The 25385-nt window shown below is 43.8% G+C and overlaps 1 pseudogene; it reads right to left on the bottom strand.

Moving 5' to 3' along the window:
• Positions 1-2771: 2771 nt before the first annotated feature.
• Positions 2772-10718, bottom strand: LOC134880412 (zinc finger BED domain-containing protein 5-like; annotated as a pseudogene).
• Positions 10719-25385: the final 14667 nt, after the last annotated feature.

Here is a 25385-nt window from a genome sequence, read left to right as displayed (position 1 = left end):
CCACTGACTGTGCGACACAGGATAATGCTGATGGCCTCTGAAAATGCCCCTCATTCGAACCCCACAACACAAGTGTTTTGGTCGACACTCCTACCAGAATCACCTGAAGAGCCAGGGGTTATCACGACATACATGGAGTGGAAACCCTGGATCATGACCAACCATCCCTACCACCCACCTCTGGATCCCTACCACTGTACCTACAACTACATCAGAACTGAGGATGAACAATACCAAGACGCATGGGATGAGGAAAATGAGGGAAAAACCGAGACCATCCGAACAGGACCAGAAGGAGTGGCTGTTGAGTGTCTCCTCACCGCAGAACAGAAATCGTGGTTCACTCAGTCCGTAGACGCCGTCCCACACATCACACTGCTAGTGGGAGAGGGCTACGAGGCAAGATATCTGGGCCTCATGATGAAATCAGCCATCCACACCACATGGCTGGAAACAGAATCCCCAAAACTGGAAAACTCGGAAGATGGAAGATACTGGAAAATAACTCAACACTCAGATTCCAAAGGAAGACTCGAACAACAGGACCTGGACCGGGATCATGGCAGAGTGCAGAGCATTCCTATCATCATCAGCATTCACACTGACAGCAGGGAGACAAGGACAAATTGCAAGCATGCTACAAGAACCACATATATCCTTCGGATCGGAGATAAACAACATGGCAAAAGACCTGAAGGTTGACAGTGACAATCCACACAACTGTGAATAAATGGCACGAGAATACCTAAAACTGAGACCAGATCTGGAAACAACGCCAATCACCCACCCAGAAATGACCATCTTCACGGATGGATGCTGCTACAAAAGACAAAATGGGAACGTTGCCTCCTATGCTGCCATGGAACAACTAGGAAAAGATCACATCACAGTAGATAGACGAATCAGCGTCAGCACAGCTTGCAGAAGTGTTTGCACTCACCAAAGCGCTGGAACATGTAGAAGGACAATCAGTAAACATCTATACTGACTCAGCATATGCACATGGAGCAGTACATGTGGACGGACCTCAGTGGAGGAGAAAAGGATTCATGACATCCACCAATACCCCAGTCAAACATAAAGAAATGTTGGAAAGACTGCTACATGCAGTGATGCTTCCCGCTGAAGTAGCAATCATGAAATGCAAAGGACATCAACACCTACAAACATCAGTATCAAAGGGAAATGAGGCAGCGGATCAAGCATCCAAGAAAGCAGGAGGATATGAAAGACAGATGATCGCAATAACCAATCAAGACCTACCAACATTAAAACTGGAAGACATCAAGAAAATGCAGGAGCATGCAGGTCCATACGAACGGAACCAATGGGCAAAGAACGGAGCCACTGAAAATGATGGCTTATGGAGATCACACGATGGAAGACTGGTAGCACCAGCCAAACAAGCACTGGCATAATCAAACAAGCACATGGAAAATCACACATCAATGAAAAAAGGATGGAAGAAGAAGCATCACACATTTGGTTGCATCCGTACATGAAAGGACTGGTCAGCCAACACATAACTGATTGCAGCACCTGCACAGACTTCAACCAGAAGAAACCATACAGATGACCCCTGGGAAGACGCTCCCTTCAAAGAAATATGTATTGAATACACAGACATGGGAGCGGACCAACGGGTAAGAGGGTACCGGTATTTGTTGGTGATGGTGGACAGATACACCTGATGGGTGGAAGCCCACATTCTCACTCACTCGGAGCAGTCTATCACCCTAAATCAATGGGAATAGTTGAGAGAGCTAACCAAACGTTAAAAACAAAGTGAGCTAAGATCTTTCTTGGCACTAAGCTCACCTGGTTAGAAGCACTGCCCTTAGCCCTAATGTCTATGAAGTCATCACAAAGTGGTAAGACTCACCTATCACCCCATGAGCTGCTGACAGGGAGGCCTATGCCTAGCCCAAACAGAGAACTAGGTGATAGTCCAATATTAGACATTTATCAGGTTGAGGAAGCAGAGTACTTTAGTAAGTTAACCGACCAACTCAAAGTTCTGTCTCCACAGATCGAGAGAGCCAACCAGCAACCCAGGAGCTGATGAGAACGTGTCATCAGTGGAACCAGGTGACTGGGTGAGGCTAAAGGTTCACAAACAAAAGTGGAATGAACCTAGGTGGACCGGACCGTTTGAGGTCGTTGCAAAGACCTCACACACTCTCCAGATAAGAGACCACCACAACACCAAGTGGCATCATTTGACACATTGACGAAAAGCGGATCTACCAACGAGACCATAAAACCATAATTACTGTTGAAGAACAAGTCCCGACAGCAGTCCCTACACCTGACAACAGCCTAGTCACTTACATAAGTGTCACTAGTGTTCAACAGACAATGGCCGTAGAGACAGGGTATGCAGACCCCAATACATGGATGGACTGGGTAGTATATTCCGCTGAAGAAAACAAACAAGTAGACTGTGTGGCTTGTGCCGCAGCGAGACCAGGGCTGGGCACAATGCCTTTCCCATTAACCTAGGCCAGAGACCCCCATGGACATGCATGTTTGGTAAGGCTGTATAACCCAAAACAGAAACCACCTGCAGACTGCGCCAATATTTTATTACTGTTCCCGGCATACCCCAACATTTCCAAACCCCAACGTTCAGCCCCTACATAGAAGAATATGACTGTTACCAGAAAATTGGCAATGGACCTAAGGTGGGAAAGCTAGACCCATCATGGTGCAATAGCAGTTTCCAAATTCCAATCACTGACGCTTCCGCATTGAACAATTCCACACACGCTCTAGCTGACGTTTGGTGGTACTGTGGCACAAAGACATTATAGCCCACACTTCATCTCAATTGGACAGGAGTGTGTGCCCCGACTCAGCTAGTAATGCCCTTCATAATCATCCTTGTTACAGCCGCTCAATTGACTGCACCCAGATCACGACTGACCTGACAAAAAAGAAGCCTAGTAGCCCCCTTCGTGACTATCTTTGATTCAAACGTGTACATAGACGCTATAGGAGTCCCGAGAGGTGTCCCTGACGAATACAAAGCCCAAAACCAAATTGCAGCAGGTTTCCTGAGCATTCTTCCTTGGATTGGGCCTATGGTACCGACCAACAAGAATGTTGATTTCATTAACTACTTATTTTAAAACCAACAGCGGTATATCAATTACACAAAAGAGGCAGTCCAGGGCCTCTCTGCACAATTAGACGGAACTAGCCTAATGGCCTGGCAGATTAGAATAGCACTAGATATGTTACTGGCAAAGGAGGGTGGGGTATGTAAGCTGTTTGGAACTATGTGTTGCACGTTCATCCCTAATAACATCGCCACAGATGGGTCAGTAACCAGAGCCTTAGCTGGGTTGACTTCCCTCAGTATAGAACTGGCTGAGAATGCAGGAGTAAGCAATATTGTTGGAGATATGTGGGAAAGATACTTGAAAATGGAAAACACTGGTAATGTCCGTTTTTGTCTCATTGACCTTAGGGATAGTCTTATTTGTGGTATGTGAACGTTGCTGCATTCGCTGCATCCGCACTCTGACCGAGAGATTGATCACCACAGCCCTTGCCAAACAAACTGTTCACGGTGACCCAGCCCCTTATCAAATGCCCCTGTTGGTAGAGGACGCTGATACTGAACCAGAGGAAGACTTAGAATCACTGAACCCACAACAAGTACCCCCCTGGAGTGATCCCCCTCACCAACTTTCCTCCATGGGCTCTAGCCCGTCTCCAACCCCCCCTGACTATTGCTTGGAGTACGTAGACAACTTTCCTTAAAGTTAGGTTCAAGGGAATAAAAGGGAGGGACGATAAAATGTACTGCGGAAACCCTGCAGGTTAGAGCCAGTCTTAAGTCCTCAGGACTCAAAATAGTCACGATTCTCACACAGAGGTGTGAAAGGAGGGAATGGAAATTCTCATATTATATTTGATTAAGCATGGCACAGCCAAAACATACTTTTATACATTTGTATTTTTATATTTTATTATCTATCACAGCGTCACAGATTATATATTTTTATAGTTTATCACGTGCAGTATTCACATCATTAATTGATGTGAAAGGAGGGATTGAAGGATATTATTGAATTATTATTGCTTGCTCATAAAGACATGTTTATGTATAAATGCTACCAGAGAGGGTTTCAAAATATGAAGACAAGTGAGCTTCATGACAGAGTTAAAGGTGAGCTAAAAACATAAGAAAGGAACTGCATTCTGCTTCTTTGTTCACAGTGAATACTAACTGCACATTCCTTTGTGAGAGAAGGCAGAGACGCCCAAGAGAGGGACAGTAGAAGTTAGTAAAGAGAGGCCCCTGGGTGCTTCACAAATGACAGGAGAGTTATGGCGAGAGTAAAGAAGGATTAGATAACAGGCTGCAGACCCAGAACTCGTGGATGCAAGAGGGGAGGACTCTGGCTGTCCCTCTAACCAGAAACCAACACACACCACACTCAAACATCCACATATATCTTGTCATAAGGGACTGTCCCTTTTCTCTTTCACAAACTATAAATATTGTGTGATGTCAAATGTCGAGGCTCTGGGTGGAAGGAAAGACAGAACTGCTTGCAGTCTGTGGCTCACTAAACCCAGAGACCTCAATATTGAGAATGTATATCTTCATCACAACTGAAAATGATTCAGAATTATTATAACCTTACTACTTCGTTTGGACTCCTTGCTTCGTAGAGAAACTTAAAACACAACAACAGAGAATAAGGAATTATAATAATACTGCATATAACACTAACTATCTCTAAATGTAAACATGGTTTATTCTTTCATATTTGTCTTTTTAATTGTTTTACATATTGAGGGACATTATCTATTTTACTATAACATCCATATATATATATATTAGTTATTTTTACTTTACTGTATTTACTTTACTTTACATTACTGTTTTTGTTGGCTCCACTTCCAACACTTTGTCTGCTGTCACTAAAATAGAGCAAGCGTGTTTCCTAGCTGGCACTCCTCTCCAGGCCTGACAAAGGAACAGTCCAAGGTTTTTGTTCAGGAATGTTACCAAACCATTTTTTTAAATGCTGAGAACTTCATTGAAGTTTTCAATTTAAAAGGGGCGGAGCAGGATCCATTTCAATCCAACCTGCGGTTCTCAGTTTACATGTATTGATGATTGGTAGTGTCACTGCTGACATATCAAAATGTGCATTGTCAGATGTCTGTAAAGACGACATACCGGAAGGCAGGTTCAGAAGGCATATGTGTTTAGTCAAAAGCCACTGTATAAAGAAAGAAAGGGTATATCCAAAATGTGTTGGTAAAAGGATGGATTGTGAAGTCCCAGTCTCCATATGCTGCATCCATTGTGTGTGTGAGAAAGAAAGATGGGTAATTGCGTCTGTGTATTGACTACCGGCTGCTTAGCAAAAAGGCCGTGCCAGACAAACACCCGCTTCCACGCAACCAGGACATGATTGACTCACTTGGAGGCTACAGTTGGTTTACCATCCTGGACCAGGGCAAGGCATATCACAAGGGCTTCATTGCCGAGGGTTTAAGGCACCTGACTGCCTTCACAAACCCGTGGGGACTGTATGAATGGGTCAGAATGCCCTTTGGTTTGTCGTACGCACCAGCAGCCTTTCAGAGAAGCATGGAGGAGATGCTCGAGGAGCTAAGGGATGAGTGTTGCATCCCTTATCTACATGATATTCTCTGCTTCTCCAGGTCCTTTGAAGAACATGTCGAGGCGCTGCGCCGTGTACTCAAAGCTCTGCAGCGCCCTGGTGTAAAGTTGAGACCAGAACAGTGTGAGTTATTTCACAAGGAGCTAAGATATGTTGGACGGCTTGTGTCTGCAGATGGGGTAGGAGTGGATCCAAAATATTTCTAGGCTGTGCAAGCACTGAAATAGAAGACTCCACAGACTGTAGGGGATGTCAGGAGGCTGCTGGATTTCCTGAGCTATTACCGAGCATATGTGCAAGATTTCTCGCGAATAGCAAGACCGCTATATACGTTGCTTCAGGCAAAGTCCGTCTCACCTCAAACCAAGCCGACAAAGGGTAAAACAAAGGGCCCTCAGCTGCCTTCATGCACCCCAGTAGAGTGGAACAGTGAGCACCAGCAGATCCTTGAATGTCTTATTAACATCCTAACCAATCCACCAGTGTTAGCGTATCCAGACTTCGAAAGTCCTTTTACCCTTCACACAGATGCCTCTCAACAAGATCTTGGAGCCGTACTGAACCAGAACCAGATTGGAAAGATGAGAGTTATTGGCTATGGGTCACGCACACTAACACCAGCCGAGCAGAGTTACTATCTTCTTCAGTACTGCACGCTTTGCATATCGGCATCAACCTGTGCAAGGTTTTTGAAGCTGTCGTCCGTGATATGCAACCACATTCTAAACAAAAACAACATTGCAAGAAAGTCAGCGACAATGCCTCCAGAGACACATTGGAAACCTCTGAAAATACCACCCGCACTGCGTCACTAGTTGGTAAGAAAAGTCAGCTCAAATGTCTAATAAATGGCTATGCACTAACAGTGTTATTTGACTCCGGATCACAAGTAAACCTCATTGATAGGTCCAGGAGAAATACATTTATTCCAGATCAACAAGTGCGACCACTAACAGAACTAACAGTCGGTGATATGCCGGACACACAGTACAGTACTTCGAACCGTTGAAGGAACAGTGTTAAAAATACATTTCAACCACTGACTTTTTCATGGTAGCTACTGCCTTTGGTAAGCCAAACAGATGACATTTCTCTTCACATTTCAGGGCACAGTATTTTCTTGACATTCAGCATTCCTACATTAAATGGTCGGTTGGCAGAGGGTGTGCCTATTGGCCTATAGCTATGTGCATGCCAACTTGTCGATTGGTCTCCAGATTTAGGGACGTCAATAGCGCCAGGAAGAAAAAATGGAAAAAGAAAAATCTGCAACGAGGCGTGGGAGGGCAGCATAGACACGTCTTATCTGCTTTAGAGTTTTATTTGCTACATGGTGTACTTTGAGGGTTTGTGACTTTGCAGACCGTTTACATGCAGAAAAGCTACATAACACACGAAAAGACGGGTTATAACCGGAAAAGCATAATAACAGACCTTTAAAGTATTCAGAATTTGGGGTATCTCACAGAGTTACATGTTTAATATATTGTTGAGAGCTGATAATACCAAGGGAGTGTAACTGTTTAAAAGCTAGTGTCAGGAGCCACTTTTATCTGTGGGGGAGTGAATTTGTTTTTTTGAAAAGTTCAACATTCTGTATTCATTTTGGTGACATTCACATCATTTAATTGTTTATCTGTACTGTATGGTACAGCGAATATTGAGAGTAAACAGCGCCAAGGTGGAACCTTTGGAAGGTGGAACCTTTGGAAGGTGAGCAGTTGCACCTGGAGTAACTTATGGGGGTACACTTACGCCCCCTAGATTTTCTCAATATGCGTTCTTGTCTGTACTCGTGTGCTCGTGTTCTTGTGAAACGTCATCTCTTGTTGCCCAAATACTGTCCCAAACCCAAGTTTGCTTTCACCAAGAACGGATAAAGTTCCCGGATGTATTCCCGGAAATGTTCTCGACACGCCCATTTTACCAAGGATGCATCGGATGCTAACTTGTGTTAACTCGGCAGCGAATATATCCCAGCATTCATTCCGGCATTCAAGCGAGGAGCGGAAAATTACTCGACGCCATTGAACAACAGTACGTTTTTACTATTTTCGTATGCTATTTCACTACAAATTCACTTTGAGGTGAGAAATCAAGGGTTTAGATTTCAAATATTAGCAGTTTTACAAAAATTGATGGCGAATTCAAAATCTGCTCAAACATTTTCGGAGTTGAGAAGCGCCACAATTGTGTATTGCGCAATACCAGCAAGTACGCATCGTCTCAAACCGCCAACAGCGCTCTGTGTGCTCGTCCACTTGCAAGTTCATTCTTCCAAGAACAACTCGAAAGAACGTTCTCCCCAAGTACACAAGTCCGTTCTTTGCATTCTTGGTATTGAGAAACGCCAGAATTCTGTCTTAATTGTGGCTGCTGCACTTTGTTTTTCTACAGGTCAGTACATGATGAAAATTATGAATGTTAACTTGTCTCAACGTAGTGTTATGTTGGAGATGTTAGAGAGAATGTTTCATTGAGTTTTGAGCATGTTTCAGATAGTTGAAGAACTTTTAAGGTCCGAGACTATTTGCCGTTTCGCGGGCTTCAATCATATGTGACCTGAGCAAAGGCTTGCAGGCAGATTAGCTGCTGCGCTTACCTGAAAAGCCTTACAGCAGTGTTTCTCAAACTTTTTCAGACCAAGGACCACTTAACCAATAAAAAAATACTCACGGACCACCTAACTCCCCCAATATCCCAAAACAAGATTCAAGATTCAAGAAGCTTTATTAATCCCGAGGGAAATTGAGGTGCAACAGTTCAATACAAAGAAGGAAGCAGAAATATACACTAAATATAACTAAATATAACTATATATAACTATATATACACCAAATATAACTAAATATAAACTAGAATAAATACAATAGGCCTGCTTACTACTCCAACAGTATATTACAAATTACAGCCTCATAATAACAGCTTTATGTCACCTTCTCTATATCGCTCGTTCACACATTAAATCAACAATACAAATACAACTACGGATTCTACATGCATTTCGTTCACATGCGATTTAAACGGTAAATGCTGATAGATTTTACACATCATATGAAACATAGACTACATTTATTACTGAGTTTATGTCCGAGCGAACAGAGAGATACGCAAAATGCACCGCATTTAGTACGACACAAACTTCTGCTGTGTATTTTCAAAAATAAAATACAGTAAAACTATGGTTGCAGGCCCAAGTTTAACAAGAAACACAAGGTAATTATTTACAGTTACATTTACAAATAGCATTGTTTACTCACTCATACACTGCGTGTCTCTGTTGCTACCTAATGGGAGGAATGGTGCTGCTTGTGCTGAGACATCAGTGAAACAATGTCTGGATCCAAACTGGAGAGTTTTAGTCTCATATCACAGTCCACATTGATCCTGTTACGCTACTTTGTTTTCAGACCAACAAGTGTAGAAAAAACAACTTCACAGTTGTAGGTGGTTGGAAACGGCATCAAAAGTTTCACAGCAGCGTCAGCCAGCTCTGGGTGCTCAGGCTGGACGTGGACCCAAAAGTCCGTCAAGCTTTTCTCTCTGAAAGTCGTCATCAGTGTCCCATCAGATGCGATGTCCACAAGGCTGTCAACCTGTCTTGATGGGAGCTTGGAACTGACGTGTTCGATGTGCGTTTTGTCCCCAAATGGATTCCTGATCCACTCATAGCCTGCATCTAGTTCTGGGAAATATCTTCCCAGCTGAAAGTGAAGGCCTTGCAGATGTTCCTTGAAGGCTGCAACTGTGCCGCCGTCCAGCTCTTCATCTGCAGCGAGGAGAAAATCCACAAGCGTCGGAAAACAGTCAAACTCCTGGCGATCCAGACGGACACACCACAATTCCATCTTGAGGCGTGCGGCTTTAATTTTGTCCTGCACATTGAAGGCGGTGACGGCTTTTCCCTGCAGCGCTAAGTTCAAAGCATTGAGTGCGCTAAAGACATCGGCCAGGTATGCCAATTTTGAGAGCCACTGGAAATCATGCAGTCTGTCATACAGTTCATCAGTATGATGCAAGAATAACATCACCTCATCGCGCAGTTCAAATAGACGGGTGAGAACTTTCCCACGCGACAGCCAGCGAACTTCAGTATGGAAAAGCAGTTTTGTGTGTTCACTTCCCATTTCATCACACAGAGCTTTAAAAAGACGTGTGTTCAGTGCTTTGGTTTTTATTGTATTAACAATTTTCACAGACTCGTCCAGTACTGATTTGAGGCATGGTGGCATTTTTCTCACAGCCAGCTGTTCTCTGTGAATGCACCAATGTTTTGCTGTGGCGCAAGGTGCAACTGCGCGTACGCGCGCTGCCAGTCCCTTGTGTTTCCCAGTCATTGCAGTTGCACCATCTGTGCAAATACCAACACATCGTGTCCAGTCGATATTATTCTGCAGGATGAAATCGTTGACTGAGTCAAAAATGGCTTCCCCTGTGGTGTTGGTCGGCAGGGAACGACAAAACAGAAATTCATCCTGCACACCGCCATCATAAATGTACCTTACAAAACACAGCAGATTTGCCTCATTCATGATATCAGTTGACTCGTCCAGTTGCAGTGTGAAAAACTGGCTTTGGCGTAAACGTGTGATCAGCTGATCTTTGACATTTTCGGCCATGGCTGTTATTCGCCGCTGGACAGTATCATTGGAGAGGGGGACCCTGTTAATTTCGTCGCTTGCTTTCTCCCCAAACAATACATTAGCCATAACCTTGGCAGCTGGTTTGACTAAATTCTCACCTATCGAATGAGGTTTCCCTGTTTTTGCGATGAGAAGGGATACCCTGTATGATGCCTCTGTAGCCTTCGCATTTTCCCCCGTCGCAAAAAAATGTGAGGGCGCCTTCGTCATGTGTTTTTTAAGTTCATCACGTTTTCTCTCAAACGATGCTAAAGGTTTCCCGATGTAATCCTTGTTTGCTCTCAAAATGACGCTTGAGCTTGGCAGGTTTCATAGCCTCGTTAGCCAACGACTCGTAGCACAAAACACAGTGTGGATTGGGATCCTCTTCATCTCCAGTCCAGAAAAATCCAAATTTTATGTAGTCGCTGTGATATTTTCTTTTCACTTTAGTGCTGGACTTTCCGCGATGAAGCCGAGTTTCACAGCTTTCAGCCGGGTGGTGGTTAGATGGCGAACCGCTCTCCTGGGACTCAGTAACGCACACAAAATCACTTGTCGCTGCGGCTGAACCACTTGTAGTTGCTGGATCTCCTGCATCAGGACGCCTTGACTGTCACGTCAGATTTGTCATTTAATTTTCTTTTAACTGACCCTGTCTTTAGCCATCGATCCATCTTGTCAGTTGACAGCTCAAATTGATTGATTGGATTTGAGGCCACTGATGAACACCAGAAACAGGTGTTGTGCCGAACATGTCGTGTAAAAGTGGCTACATCGGCTGGCAATACCACCAATTTACATCGCCACTTGAGAATTCACCACCTGAACTTGTATGATGAGTGCATGGCGAAAAAGAACTGTGAAACATCACGCAGCAGTGATACTTCGGCAAAACAGCCAACAATAACATCATTGTTCGCCAGTGTGACGCCTTATGAAAGAACTAGCCGAAGACACAAGGAGATTACCACTGCCGTAACGACTTACATATCGAAGGACATGGTGTCTGTAAACACCGTGACCAAAGACGCATTTAAACGTTTGCTACGCACAATGGATAAGAGGTATGTTCTGCCCTCCCGCACATACTTCAATCAAGTTGCCATCCCACAGCTCAACGCTGAATGTAAAGTTGTAAATGAGCTGGAAAACACAGAGTTTTATGCGTCAACTACTGATCTGTGGTCAAGCAGAACGACCGAGCCCTACATGAGTTTGACCGTGCATTTCGTCAGTGCCAACTTCGAGTTGTGTAGCCGCTGCCTGCAGACAGCATACTTCCCCACTGACCATACCGGGGAGAATATTGCCATGGGGCTGAAGGAGTGCTTGGCCAACTGGGGTCTAAAAGAAGAGGCCCAGACGTGCATAACAACAGACAACGCTTCAAATATGGTCAAAGCAATGGGACTTAACCAATGGACCAGACTGCAGTGCTTCAGACACAGGTTGCATCTTGCAATTGGTAAGTACAAGAATGTGTGTTTGTGCGAGTGTGTATGTTTACAAGGTTACTACAAGTGTGAGAGTTCGTATTATCTGGGGACGAAGCGCCGAGAAGTTTGTTGTCAAGCAGTCGTTAGCTGACCAACTGTTAGCGCAATGCTACTTTAACATACTGTTTATCCTAGGGAGAAAAATGAACCCTTTCATCGGTAAACTTTGAAACCTCCCAATACTGCTTGCTTCTGTTTAACTGCAGATTGCCAAGGAACAGAGAGATGCAAGGCGGTCTCCCCTATTTTTGAAGCCCTTACTAATGGGTCAATGACGTGTAATTTTGCTGATTTATGTGTGTGTGGGTGTGTGTGTGTGTGTGTGTGTGTTCTTGTGTGTGTGTGTGTGTGTGTGTGTGTGTGTGTGTGTGTGTGTGTGTGTGTGCACGTTTTAAGGATTAGGGATTAGTGAGGCCATGTAATGTGTGTTTCGGTGCGAGGGGGAAACGTGTTTTTGGTACAATAAACAGCTAGCGTGTTTTAGTAGTAGCACATGTCAGGCTGGTGCAACATCAGCTGATGCCACTATACGGATTAAATGATTTTTTGGTTTTTAGTGGAATATCTAAGAAGCATTAATTGCTTGTACATTAATTACCCATTACAAATTAATTTATGTGCAATAACTTACTGTGGCACCACCTGAAGTCTGCTGCTAAAAAAACGTCATTGAACTAAATACAAGATGACAACAGATGTAATCAATGGTATGTTATGAATACTGTGTTATGAGCTATCCTTGGCTTTTCATACTGTAATACATGTAATGTTTTCCCCCAGAAAATGCTGTCAAAGATGAGCAAAGAATCAAACGGGCCACAGGACTTTGCAAGCAGCTGGTTGCGGTCTTCACTCACAGCTGGAAGAAGAAGGCGGCACTAAAACAGGCACAGCAAGACTTGAACCTACCTCAACAGTCACTGGTCACTGAATGTCCGACACGATGGGGCTCCCGGCAGAAAATGATTGGGAGGGTGTTGGAGCAGAGCAAGGCACTGTGCCAGGTTCTGTCTGAAGACAGGAAGACGCGGCACCTGGTCCCCACTTGGCAAGACACAGATGTCCTTGAATCTGTAAACAATGCCCTCGGTCCTCTTTAGGAGTTCACAGACGCCCTCTCAGCTGAGGACCACGTAAGCGTGTCATATCTGAAGCCAGTGTTCCATCTCCTCAGAACAGCAACGCTTGCTGAAACTGACCAGGACACGAATCTCACCAAGGAGATCAAATCAAGAGCCCTCCACTACATTGAAGAGAAATACAGCGACCCAGTGACACAGGAGCTCTTGGACATCACATCCTTCCTTGATCCAAGAAGAGCTACATAAGTGAAGAGAATGTCCCATACATCAAAGACAGAGTGAAGATGGAAATGGAACAGGTGGCACAAAAGGTAAGCTTTCCTTTTTCTTTGTTGTTTCAAAATAAAACAAAGTTGTATTTGTGTTTTTAATTTTTAATTTTTGAACTATACTCTACAGACATTTTAAACTCTTAGACAAAATGCCTCGTTGGTCTTAATCACAACTGATAGCAAAATGTTGATGCCTCTTATTACTGTGTGTTGCAGGAGCAGAGGGCTTGTGTCACAACCCATCCCATGCCCCTGAGTGCAGAAGAAGAACCACCATCCACCTCTACAAAGCGAAAGCGGTCACTGGGCAGCTTTTTCAAGACCAAGGCGGTCCCTGGTTCCTCTACTGTGCAGTTGGAGGATACCATTAAAGCAGAACTGGACAACTACCTCATAACTCCTACCATTGATGGCCTGGTGGAGAGTGCACAATGTCAACTTCCCTTGGCTTAGCAAGTTGGCTCGTAAGTACCTTTGCATACCAGCAACGAGTGCACCATCAGAGAGACTGTTCAGTGCCAGTGGCAATATTGTCACATGTCAGCGTGCAAGTCTGAAGCCAGCAAAGGTTGACATGTTGGTTTTCTTGGCCAAAAATCTCTGAAGGGATGAAGGGGAAGATTGATTTTTGTTGTTGTTCTTCTGCACCTTACCCTGACATGTCTTTGTTCCATTAAAAAAGGTGTTCACTCTGTTTTACTTATCTTTTGTTTACAGACTAGATGTTAAATAATGTAACCAGTTGGACATCTTTTGTTGATGAGGAAAATGTAGGGTCATTTAAACTTTTTTAATTATTATTATTATTATTTATTTTTACTACCTTTACATTTCACTTCCTCTTGCCACTTTATTTGAAGAAGCACAGGTTTCTGAATACACGGGTTGAATATCTGTAACTGCTGCTGATGTTGATGTTCATAAGTTAGCTCCTTTGAGCCATTTTGCACTACTTTTAAGGTAAGACTTCTTTTTTTGCTCCACTTTGTTGTTACACTGAAACTTGTTTAAATAAAAAAAATCGTGGTTGAAATCGAAATCTCTGCCAGAAAAATCACAATTTCAATTTTTTCTTAAAATCGTTCAGCCCTAACCAGAAGTATTCCAAGGAGTGGCCAAAATCCCCCAAACCTTGCCAAAAAGAAGCCATAACTGACCCAAAGTGATGCCAAAACTGACCCAAAGTTTAGTGTATTATTATGCACAAAAAATGAAACAATGTATTTTAAAGAGATATATTCTTTATTATTTCAATTTGCTGCTCCATGGTTGGGAGCCAGCTGGCGGTTTTTCCTCCCTCCCTCCCTATCTCCAGCCCAGTAAAACCATCTTTTGGTAGCCTCTGCAATCTGTAGATGTGTAGGGACTGTGCAGGCTGGATTGCGTCTCACTGCATCTGAAATTGAAGACATACACAAAGAAAGTTTGTGTCAGTGATTTTAACAGATATAACCGGATTTAAACAGCAATAATGCATGCTACAATTTCTTCATTATGCAAAGTTACAACTGTAAGCATTGCCAATACAACTCATTATGCGGAGATAGGTGTGTGGGTTCTGTGGTTGTGTGGGCTGTGTTGTCTCCCAAAAACATTTCAAAAGTGCTTTGAGTTTAGTTCTGTTCAATTCTACTAGGAATAGAATTGTTTGACAGTCGACTGATGGTTTCAGCCTGATAGAATCTGCATAGGTGCAGGAGCCTTTGGAAAAAGAGTTATCAGAGCCTAGAACAGGATGCTTGTGATAAACCGTGATGAACAGTTAAAATGCTTACCCATCACTACTGCCTTCAGATGCAGTTTCTCAAACGGAATCTTCCTGTGCAACCCCCGCCATGAGATTGTTTTAGCTATATGGCCTGTTTTAGGATGCGCCAAACTGTGTCGGCTCCCCCTGCCAATCCAAGACTGATGACCTATAAAAGAAAAAGTATTATTATTTAGAAGCATTATTTATTCAGCAGGCTGCTGGGTCACTGTCCAACTCTTATATGTTCCCGTACCTAAGCCCCACCCCTTTTTATCACCCTCCACTGTATCAGTATTGGTTACAGCAGTACTGTAAACGATGACACAGTTTTGCCCTTAAAACAGCGCAGAATTCAACATTCTTTCTCTCAGTTTGGGCCCTTGCCTTGCGGTGCTACTCTCTGCTCGGGTACTCCACCCACGCAAGACGGGCCGTCCCGAGAGGACGTAAGCTGAACGGACTATGAACCACGTGTTACCCTGAGTATAGGCCTGCTCAAGTTCAAATCGAAGTTACCAGAAGTGGTGTAGTGGGGATTTTTTTTAGTGGGGGGACGCTGGGTATGACGTCATAAAAAACGGAATCCCACGTGTTTTCAAAATAATGAAATAAATAGTTCAAAATAATGACCACTACACAAGCGAAGTTGTGATGCCCCCGTGTTCGTTCCCAGCGCCCCCTGGGTTCTACGAACGCCCCCCAATGTTGCATTTATCTAATGTGAGACAAATGTTGTTACTTTTATCCATTTCATCCATGTTTTAACGTGTACACTGTGATTCACTTAGAATTCGGACCATACGTTCTGTTTTCGTTGCGTTAACCACTTCGGTAGGAAGTGGAAGGAATCAGTGATTTGTTGTGTTTCAAGGCCTAGTTGAGACTATCCCAAGTTAGAATTCCTGTCTTTCTCCCACATGTGCGCTCACTATTACCTACCCCCATTCTAGTCAACGTGGCGCACCAACGCTGCGCATTACGCGCACACTGTAAGCCTGCGCACAATACACTCAGCCTCCTGTGTGCTCTAGCCAGTATCGTGATTGATAGATAAGCTCATCACACCTACCCCTAATCCTTCTTTGTTCCCAATTTATCTGGATTGTATTTTTTTTCTTTACTGTTTGTTCTTATACTTGAATTAAGTTTGCTTTGATTGTTTTAAAACATTTCTTGAGAATAAACTGTGTCTGATATGTGTTGCTACAATATTCACTGAGCCCAGCCTTTTCCAACTAAAGAACTCTAAAGACGTTCAACCTTTATCAAGTGTTTTATAAGTTACATTATACATTAATTGTTAATTAGTAATTATTAATCAGTTTCACACTGATAGTTTAATATATTTTATGAGACTGATATATTACATTGATTTGTGAGACTGATTTATTGATTTGAGTTATGAGACTGATGTGAGACCCCTATTGCATCTAATAAAGAAAAGTACCATTATTTTTATCAATCATTCAGCATTACCCTTTCTTAGAAAAATCAACAGCAGCTCACCAATTCCTGACGAAGGTCCCGCTGGCTTGCCAGGTCGCCCTCCAGGGCCTCCAGAGCCTGTCGATCAGCCAGTGGGAAATAGGCAGTATGCCTGGAAGGGGTGGACATCCCCTGACCTCCCTGGATGTATCTGTGGAGGTTTTGAATCATTCTAATCATGCCCTTTTGCTGGTCCAACCGGATTTGTTGGTTAACCAACAGGTCATGAAGAAGATCTGAAAATTTTAAAAAAGCATCATTTAGTATAAAAAAGCAGTTTTGGATCAAGCCATGTATGAATGCATGTTTGTATGTACATTCACATTCACGTTTGTTTTTATTTATTTATCCATTTATTTGCCCAGCTACCTATCCATCTATCTATTTATTTTTCTATTCTATTCAAAGTAGTTTCCATATTCCATATATCCACAGGTGTAGAAATAGGGGTGGGGAGGCAATGTAAAAATAAATACACCAAAATACATAGTTGTTAGCTTTAACAAATGTTTAATGATCACTAAAACATGTTGTCAATATTAATTCAAATATGTTTGTGTAATTACTTAATACAGCCTATATGGTATGCTATTTGTCCAGCAGTGGCTCAGTAAGTAGGGGCTTGGACTGGGAATCGTAGGGTCGCCGGTTCAAGTCCCCGAACAGACTTGAAAAATATGGAAAGTGGACTGCTACTTGGAGAGGTCCCAGTTCACCTTCTAGGCCCTGCTGTGGTGCCCTTGAGCAAGGCAACGGACACCTCCAATCCCCCCTCCCCATTGCTCCCCGGGCGCTGCACAATAGCTGCCCACTGCTCCTAGTACTAGGATGGGTTAAATGCAGAGAACCAATTTCACTGTGTGTGCTCTGCTGTGTGCATGTATGTGACTAATAAAGAGGGTTTCATCCTCCGATTCTATCTATCTATCTATTTGGATGGACATGCTTCCAGGTAACCATGGAGTAGAAGTGTGAGACTCTGATGACTTCATGTAAGGCCAGATACTCAGCCATAATCAGTGTTGTGCCTCAAATGAATACCACGAAGCGACTCGGTTCGATTAATAACTTAAAGCTGAATGAAGGGCCCGGGCGGGGGAGATAAAATTGTTGTCGTGGGTGGAGCCCTCCAAAGGCTGACGGGCCCCTGATTGGCTGGGGCCTGTAAGCGCTTACCAATAGTGACTCCACTGGGAAACACGTTGGTTAAAACACGTTGGGTAAATAAGCATTGGTCCCCCCCAAAGTCGAAGACCTTCCTACTCTCCTGCATATCAAGTGAAGGCTGGAGGAATGTAGCACAATAATTCTTACTTCCACACATTTGGTCACAGCCTCTGATGCCATGATGGGTTGTGTTGTAAGACTGAGTCCCTGTCCCTGGACTGACAGCCTGGCCCTGGTAAATCGTTGTCCCTGCCATCTCTGCCTCTGGCCCTGCCATTCACCTTTACCATAGCTATTGTTAATTGCCTGGCGAAGGGATGACCCCAGGGTCATAACATGCTGGAGGTGGGCGTAGAAAAAAAAAATATATATAAACACCTATGAATTGCTATTATTTCACCTTTCAACATTATTTTCAATTATGATTGCCTAGTTTATTAGTGAACAACAATTCACATCGTTTATCACCTATAATCTCCACTAAAAAAGCAACTTTTAAATAATATTTTATTTAAAACTAAAGACTTAAATTACTTATGCAATTCTACTACCTGAAAGTCCTGAGGCTCCCCATTGGTCACAGGGACCTCAATACACCTACTCTGTGTGGGCTGCTGGATAAGGTAGTGCCTGAAGTTGGATGGTCCAGGAATAGCAGGGGCCTTAGGGAAAGTCTGGAGTGCCTGTTTTTTTTGGAGGACTGGGGTCTATGTCAATTTGGTCATGTCTACTTGGCCTTTATTAGAGACAGATAAAACAAAAGACAAATATATGAGTTCATAAAGAGACTGGGTTTACACAAACATGTTTATTTAAATAACAAATTAATGTTGAGGGCGTTGTAAAATTCTTTGCCCAAAGTATTGGACACTTACAGATATAATTACTTTGACTTATAATGATAGAAAGGATATGGACACAAAGTGGGAGGAACAAAAGGCACTTTGAGATGCATAAAAGTCATACTTGATTTTTCTTTTAGGCCTTTGGTCTGTGATTGGGTCTTCAGCCTCTGATGCCAGATCAGTCTGGTCTTGAGCCAGTGGCAGCTTCTGGTGACATTCCAAATAGTTATCTGTTGAACAGAACTCAATTTTAGGATTGTGTTTTTTGGTATCATGACTGATCAGTTCATTATTTAAGGATACATACCTGAAGAAAAAAAACAACCTGGCATTGTCAAATACAGGCCAGGTATCCTGGGGCTCTTCAAGCTTCCTTATGGCCCGATTGACTCGCTCAGCCTTGTGGGGGGGCCACCTGCATGCCCCATTATTGTACCATTGTGTTGGCACAAACTCCACGTCCTCGGACTTGTCAAAACAAACAACGGAATACATAGCTGGTCTTCTGCAATGAGAACCAAAATCCAACTTTGTTAACCAGTTTAACCCTACTGCCTAGCCTGCCTGCCTAACCTACAAATATACTTTTTTTGGGCCCACCACCACCCCCCCTCTTCGGTGGTCAACTTTACTTTTATTTCAAATCAAAGAACATTGATTAACACAAATTTGATTAATCTGATCAATACTATATAACAACAACAACAATTAAATAACTGAACCGCAAGCGTTCCTTGCTATCTGCACATAGGGTATGGTTGCTAGCTAAGGACTCGAAAGTGCGTGAGAAGCTAGACTAGAGTGAGTGGATATTACAATGGCAGAAGCTACAAGATCTTAAACTTACAAGGATTATTTTTTCGTGAAAAAGCGGGATAATGTATAGAACGGCGGTCATTATCGGGAAAAAGTCGGACCGGTTCATCCTGTCAGGACTTATTTTCCTGATAATGACCGTCGTTCTATACAGTATCCCTTACATATTTCCCACCGATATGCTAACTCGCTTAATCGACATAGAGTAGGTTTCGAAGGTAGCTCAGATATACTCGAGATTTACCATTGCCTACTTAAAATCTAAAACAAGAAATAGGCTAGAATTTATATTCCATCTAGAAAAGATATAATGACCGGCTCGCTGCATTTGCCTGCTCCATATCCAACTTTTAGGCTGTAAAATGTAACGTTGTGGAGTGCATGACTAGGGCGTTTCAAACAGATAAAACAAATATAAGTAATGTAAGTATAAATATAAAGTAATATAAGTATGAATATAAGTAACTTGATATTAGCAATAACAATGCCTTTTTTTTAAAGAGAATAAATATATGCGACTTACCTTCAGTAATCACGCCGGCAAACTGATGTGGGAGGGGGTTTGAATGTTCAAAATTCCCGGTCTCTGCACAGCCTTTTGGCAAGCCAGATAGATGCCAAAGCGCACCCGTAAGTCATGAGATGCTGTCCCGCTCATCACTTTGTCGGCTGGTTAACCAGACATAAGCCTGAGCAAGATGGCGCCGAGGATGGCTGCCGTGTCTCGAGCTCCTCAACAACTCCACATCTTAGTGTTTTTATTGTTTTACTTTGTTGGTTGTTTTTAACTTTTTTTGCAACATGCAAACCGCCCAAGCGAGCCCTATCATCCAATATGATAGAGAACAACTTTTACACATCAGGTCGCTGGTGGACAGCAATAATCCACGACGACCTGCAAACAATGGAGAGTCTCCGTGTTTACCTGCTGGAGCTCTACCTGTGGAGCGCAGGAGGAAGAGACCACGAGGTTCCCGGGCCGGGGTCCTGGTCAGGCTGAGGAAACGTGAAAACAGGCCTCCTCTACCGAGTTTACTTCTGGCAAATGTCCAATCCCTGGATAATAAGCTGGACGAACTCCGTAGCAGGGTGGCATTTCAACGGGACATTAAGACCTGTAATGTTTTGGTTTTCACGGAGACTTGGCTCGACCCCACGATACCGGACGCCGCCATTGCTCCACACGGATTCTCCATTCATCGCCAGGACCGGACAATAAACTCAGGGAAGAGCAGGGGAGGAGGTGTCTGCTTCATGATCAACAACAACTGGTGCTCAGATGTGGAGATCATTTCTTCGGACTGTTCTCCCAGCCTAGAGCACATCATGATCGGATGCCGGCCTTTTTATCTGCCGAGGGAGTTCACATCTGTTGTTCTAACAGCAGTGTATGTTCCGCCGCACGCTGACAACAACACAGCGCTGGAGGAGCTGTATGGGATTATCGACAGGACAGAGACTTCTCGGCCAGAGGCCGCATTTATTGTGGCCGGGGATTTTAACAGAGCCAACATGAAGAAAGTCCTGCCGAAATACTATCAGCACGTCAGCTGCCCCACGCGCGGTGGAAATACACTGGACCATGTTTACACTCCTTTCCGGCATGGATATAAAGCCCTCCCCCGCCCCCCCTTCGGCAAGTCAGACCACATATCTCTTCTTCTGCTCCCTGTTTACCGGCAGAGACTGAAGAGGGACCGACCTGTGACAAGGACAGTGCAGCGTTGGTCCGAGCAGTCTGACTCTGCTCTCCGCCACTGCTTTGGCATCACGGAGTGGTGTGTGTTTGAGGAGGACGATATAAACACACACACTGACGCGGTCATTTGCTACATCGGCAAATGCATCGATGACGTCGTGCCGCGGATTACTGTACGGACATTCCCAAATGAGAAGCCCTGGATAAACGGCGAGGTCCGAGCTAAACTTAAAGCACGGGCCATCGCGCACAGCGGCGGTGATTTGGATGAGTACAGGAATTCCAGGTATGCACTCCGGAGAGCTATTAGCAGTGCGAAAAGACAATACAGGGACAAGGTGGAGTCGAACTACAAGGGCTCCAACGCCAGAAATATGTGGTCTGGACTAAAAACAATAACAGACTACAAAAGGACAACGAGTGGTGCTGAGGAAGTGTCTGCATCTCTCCCAGATGAACTGAACACATTTTATGCACGCTTTGAGAAGCCCCCGGCTGTGGAGGCACCAAAGGCCCAGGATCCCTGCTCACTGGTTTTAACCAGTGCAGATGTGTGTAGATCTCTGAAAAGAATCAACGCACACAGGGCTCCAGGACCTGATGGCATCCCTGGCCGTGCTCTCAAGGTGTGTGCAGTTCAGCTGGCAGATGTGTTCACAGACATTTTCAATAGGTCACTGCTCCAGTCTGTAGTCCCCACATGCTTTAAAGAGTCCATCATTGTCCCTGTCCCCAAAAAGACAAAACCCATCTGCCTCAATGACTACCGCCCAGTTGCACTCACCTCCATCATCATGAAGTGCTTTGAGCGGTTAGTCAAAACTTTTATCACCTCCTCCCTCCCTGACTCACTGGACCCCCTGCAGTTTGCCTACAGAGCAAACAGGTCCACGGATGATGCCATCTCCCTCACCCTCCACACTGCCCTCTCCCACCTGGACCAGAGGAACACTTATGTGAGAATGCTGTTCATTGACTACAGTTCAGCATTCAACACCATTGTGCCCTCCAAGCTCATCATTAAGCTCAGGGACCTTGGGCTCAACAGCGCCCTCTGTGACTGGATCATGAGCTTCCTGACGGGCAGATCCCAGGCAGTGCGGATGGGGAACATCACATCCTCCACCTTGACCCTCAACACCGGAGCCCCTCAGGGTTGTGTGCTCAGCCCTCTCCTCTACTCCCTGTTCACGCACGACTGCGTGGCCACACACAGCTCCAACACCATCATCAAGTTTGCTGACGACACGACCGTCATCGGCCTGATCACAGACGGCGACGAGACGGCGTACAGAGAGGAGGTCAGAGCCCTGACATCTTGGTGCCAGGACAACAACCTCCATCTCAACGTCAGCAAAACAAAGGAGCTGATTGTGGACTACAGGAAGAGGCAGAGAGAAGCACACACACCCATCACCATCGACGGGACTCCTGTGGAGAGAGTCAGCAGCTTCAGGTTCCTCGGGGTTAACATCAGTGAGGACCTGACATGGACACATCACACCAGGGTCATATCCAAGACGGCTCGACAGCGGCTCTTCTTCCTCCGCAGGCTGCGGAAGTTCAACATGGACTCCAGGATACTCTGCAACTTCTACAGGTGCACCATCGAGAGTATCCTGACTGGCTGCATCACCGCCTGGTATGGCAGTTGCACCGCCCTCAACCGTAAGACTCTACAGAGGGTGGTGAAAACTGCTCAGCACATCACCAGGACGGAGCTGCCATCCATGGAGGACCTCTACACCCAGCGGTGTAGGAAGAAGGCCGGTAGGATATTAAAGGACCCCCATCACCCCAGCAACAATCTGTTCTGTCTGCTGCCGTCTGGCAGACGGTACCGCAGCATCCGGACCAAGACCACCAGACTCAGAGACAGTTTTATACCACAGGCTATAAGACTACTGAACTCCTGAGCTGTGTGAATGTCTACTCACATCTGTTTATAGTACACACATACATATATATATATATTATACACATCTGCCATACATATCTGTTTATAGTACACATATCTATATATTATACATATCTGTTTATAGTACACATATCTATATATTATACATATCTGCCATATACATCTGTTATACATAATATATGCATCTGTCCATACCTCCTCATTCAACAGTGTAAAGTGTTTAAATACTCTCAATGTATTCCACATATGTATATATTTCACATCCTCAAATCTGTATTGTTGATATTGTAAATATTCTTCTCTCTTTTTCACTATTTTATTTATCTTTTGCACCATGTATGTTGAGTTGTTGGAGGAGCACGCGACATAAGATTTTCATTGCCAACATATACGCTGTATCTGCTGTGCATATGACAAATAAAACCTTGAAACCTTGAACCATAACTCAGCCAGAATAACATGGCACCCTTTTTTAAATTATGGCAGATCATAATTAAACCACAGGTCGCCCAAACAACTTCTCCTGTGCCAAAAGAAGCCCAAAGAGGCCAAATGTATTCCAAAACAAATCCAAAATGATTTGCTATCTGGGTTACATTGAAAACGTTAGAATTTCTTCTTGAGTAGCAACTTTGTACACATTGAGTGCGAATTATAACTGCAGATTTGACATCTTGTTAAAATAGTCTAACAATACTGTAAAGATTGCTATAGTATTATAGTATTTCTTGTTTTACCTTATGTAGGTGATTACATACAGTGTGCTAAGGGTACACTTTATAACTGTTTGAGACATTTGGGATTTCACTTTTTGTACTTTAATAGCAGTAAAGTTGATGTATGGTTGTGGTCACTCAAAGGAAGAAATATGTATATAAGAACGTTTGTATTTTGATGTGACGTTAAATAAGAAGCAATCAAGACAATCAACTGTATCCTGTATTCATTGTGGCTGCTGCACTTTTCTGTTTTTCTACATATGTCTTTATTGTTGCTGTGGTACCCAAGCTTATGGGACCCGTTACATAACAAATCCTTCTTCTTTGTCGTTAGTTTGAGGATTAACTCTATCAACATGTTTCTCAATTTCTACGCCATCCACGTGCAGTGGCTTGCAAAAGTATTCACCCCCTTGGCATTTTTCATGTTTTGTTGCCTCACAACCTGGAAGTAAAATGGATTGCTTGAGGGTTTGCATAATTTCATTTACAGAACATGCCTACAACTTTGAAGATGTGTTTTTTTTATAGTGAAGCAAACAACAAAAAGGATAAAATAACAGAAAACTTCAGCATGCAGAACTATTCACCCCCCTAATGTCAGTACTTTGTAGAGCCGCCTTTTGCGGCAATTACAGCTGCAAGTGGCTTTTGATAAGTCTCTATGAGCTTGCCACATTTTACCACTGGGATTTTTGGGCGTTCCTCATGGCAAAACTTCTCCAGCTCTTTGATGTTGGATGGTTTCTGCTTGTGAACAGCAGTCTTCAAGTCAAACCAGAGATTCTCAATTGGATTGAGGTCTGGGCTTTGACTAGTCCATTCCAACACATTTAAATTATTCTGGTTAAACCAATCGAGTGTTGCTTTAGCAGTATGCTTCAGGTCATTGTCGTGCTGGAAGGTGAACCTCCGTCCCAGTCTCAAGTCACAGGCAGACTGAAACAGGTTTTGCTGTAGAATATCCCTGTATTTAGCACCATCCATCTTTCCCTCCACTCGGACCAGTTTCACCAAAAAATGGAGGGCAACGGCAATCAACCTGCGCGACATGAGAGACGAGTGATAACCCCTAATCACATGAGGAGTTCGATATGGAAGCACTTCGGATTTTGGGCAGAAGGCAAAACTATGGAGAAGGACAAAGTGGTATGCAAACTGCGTGATCGTGAGTTCCCATATCACAGCAGCACTACAACTATGAGGGGGCATATGCAGACTCAGTATGTTCTGGTCCACTGTCTGTTGTGGGGAATGTAGCGATCCTTCGTGTTGGCTAAGTGAAACATTTTCAACCTATTTTTATGTTGGCTAGTCTGGCTAATTTTAAATTGTATTTTCAAACTATTTAACAATCGCCTGCTTATGTGAAATGTGTTTCATATTTATAATGGTAAACAGCCAGAAGCCTGCAGTAATGTTTTTCGTCATTGATGTTGTGGCAGTCCGTACTGCTTATTGTTTTTCGAGAATGCTCCTGTTTGTTATACACAAATTTCACGCAATAAATAATCAGAAATGCTGACCTGTACGTCTCTTGCGCCCTCTTTACGTTAGTCCTAATGGCAGTGTGTTGGCCTTTATTTTGAAAACAAAAACGTAGACGTGGATAATCGATTCTACAATCGATTCAATGAAAATGTAAGCCTAAAAGTGAAAAGTGACAGCCCTATATGGCACTTTTGCCCAAATGCTGGACACTTCTCCTGCTTAGCTGCGTGTCTGCCTCTGCAATTACCGCAGTTTGAGATGCTCTGGGACTGAGCGGTTGAATGTGGGTTTGGCTGATATTTTCTGCCAGAAACAGGTCTCACTGCATCAGCACAGGTAGCATGAATGGCTATTGTCTTGTTACTTTCC

Source organism: Eleginops maclovinus, chromosome 18 (assembly GCF_036324505.1).
Source record: "Eleginops maclovinus isolate JMC-PN-2008 ecotype Puerto Natales chromosome 18, JC_Emac_rtc_rv5, whole genome shotgun sequence".
NCBI lineage: Eukaryota > Metazoa > Chordata > Actinopteri > Perciformes > Eleginopidae > Eleginops > Eleginops maclovinus.
Note: the sequence above shows the minus strand (reverse complement) of the source record. Positions and strands in the feature narration are given on the sequence as shown.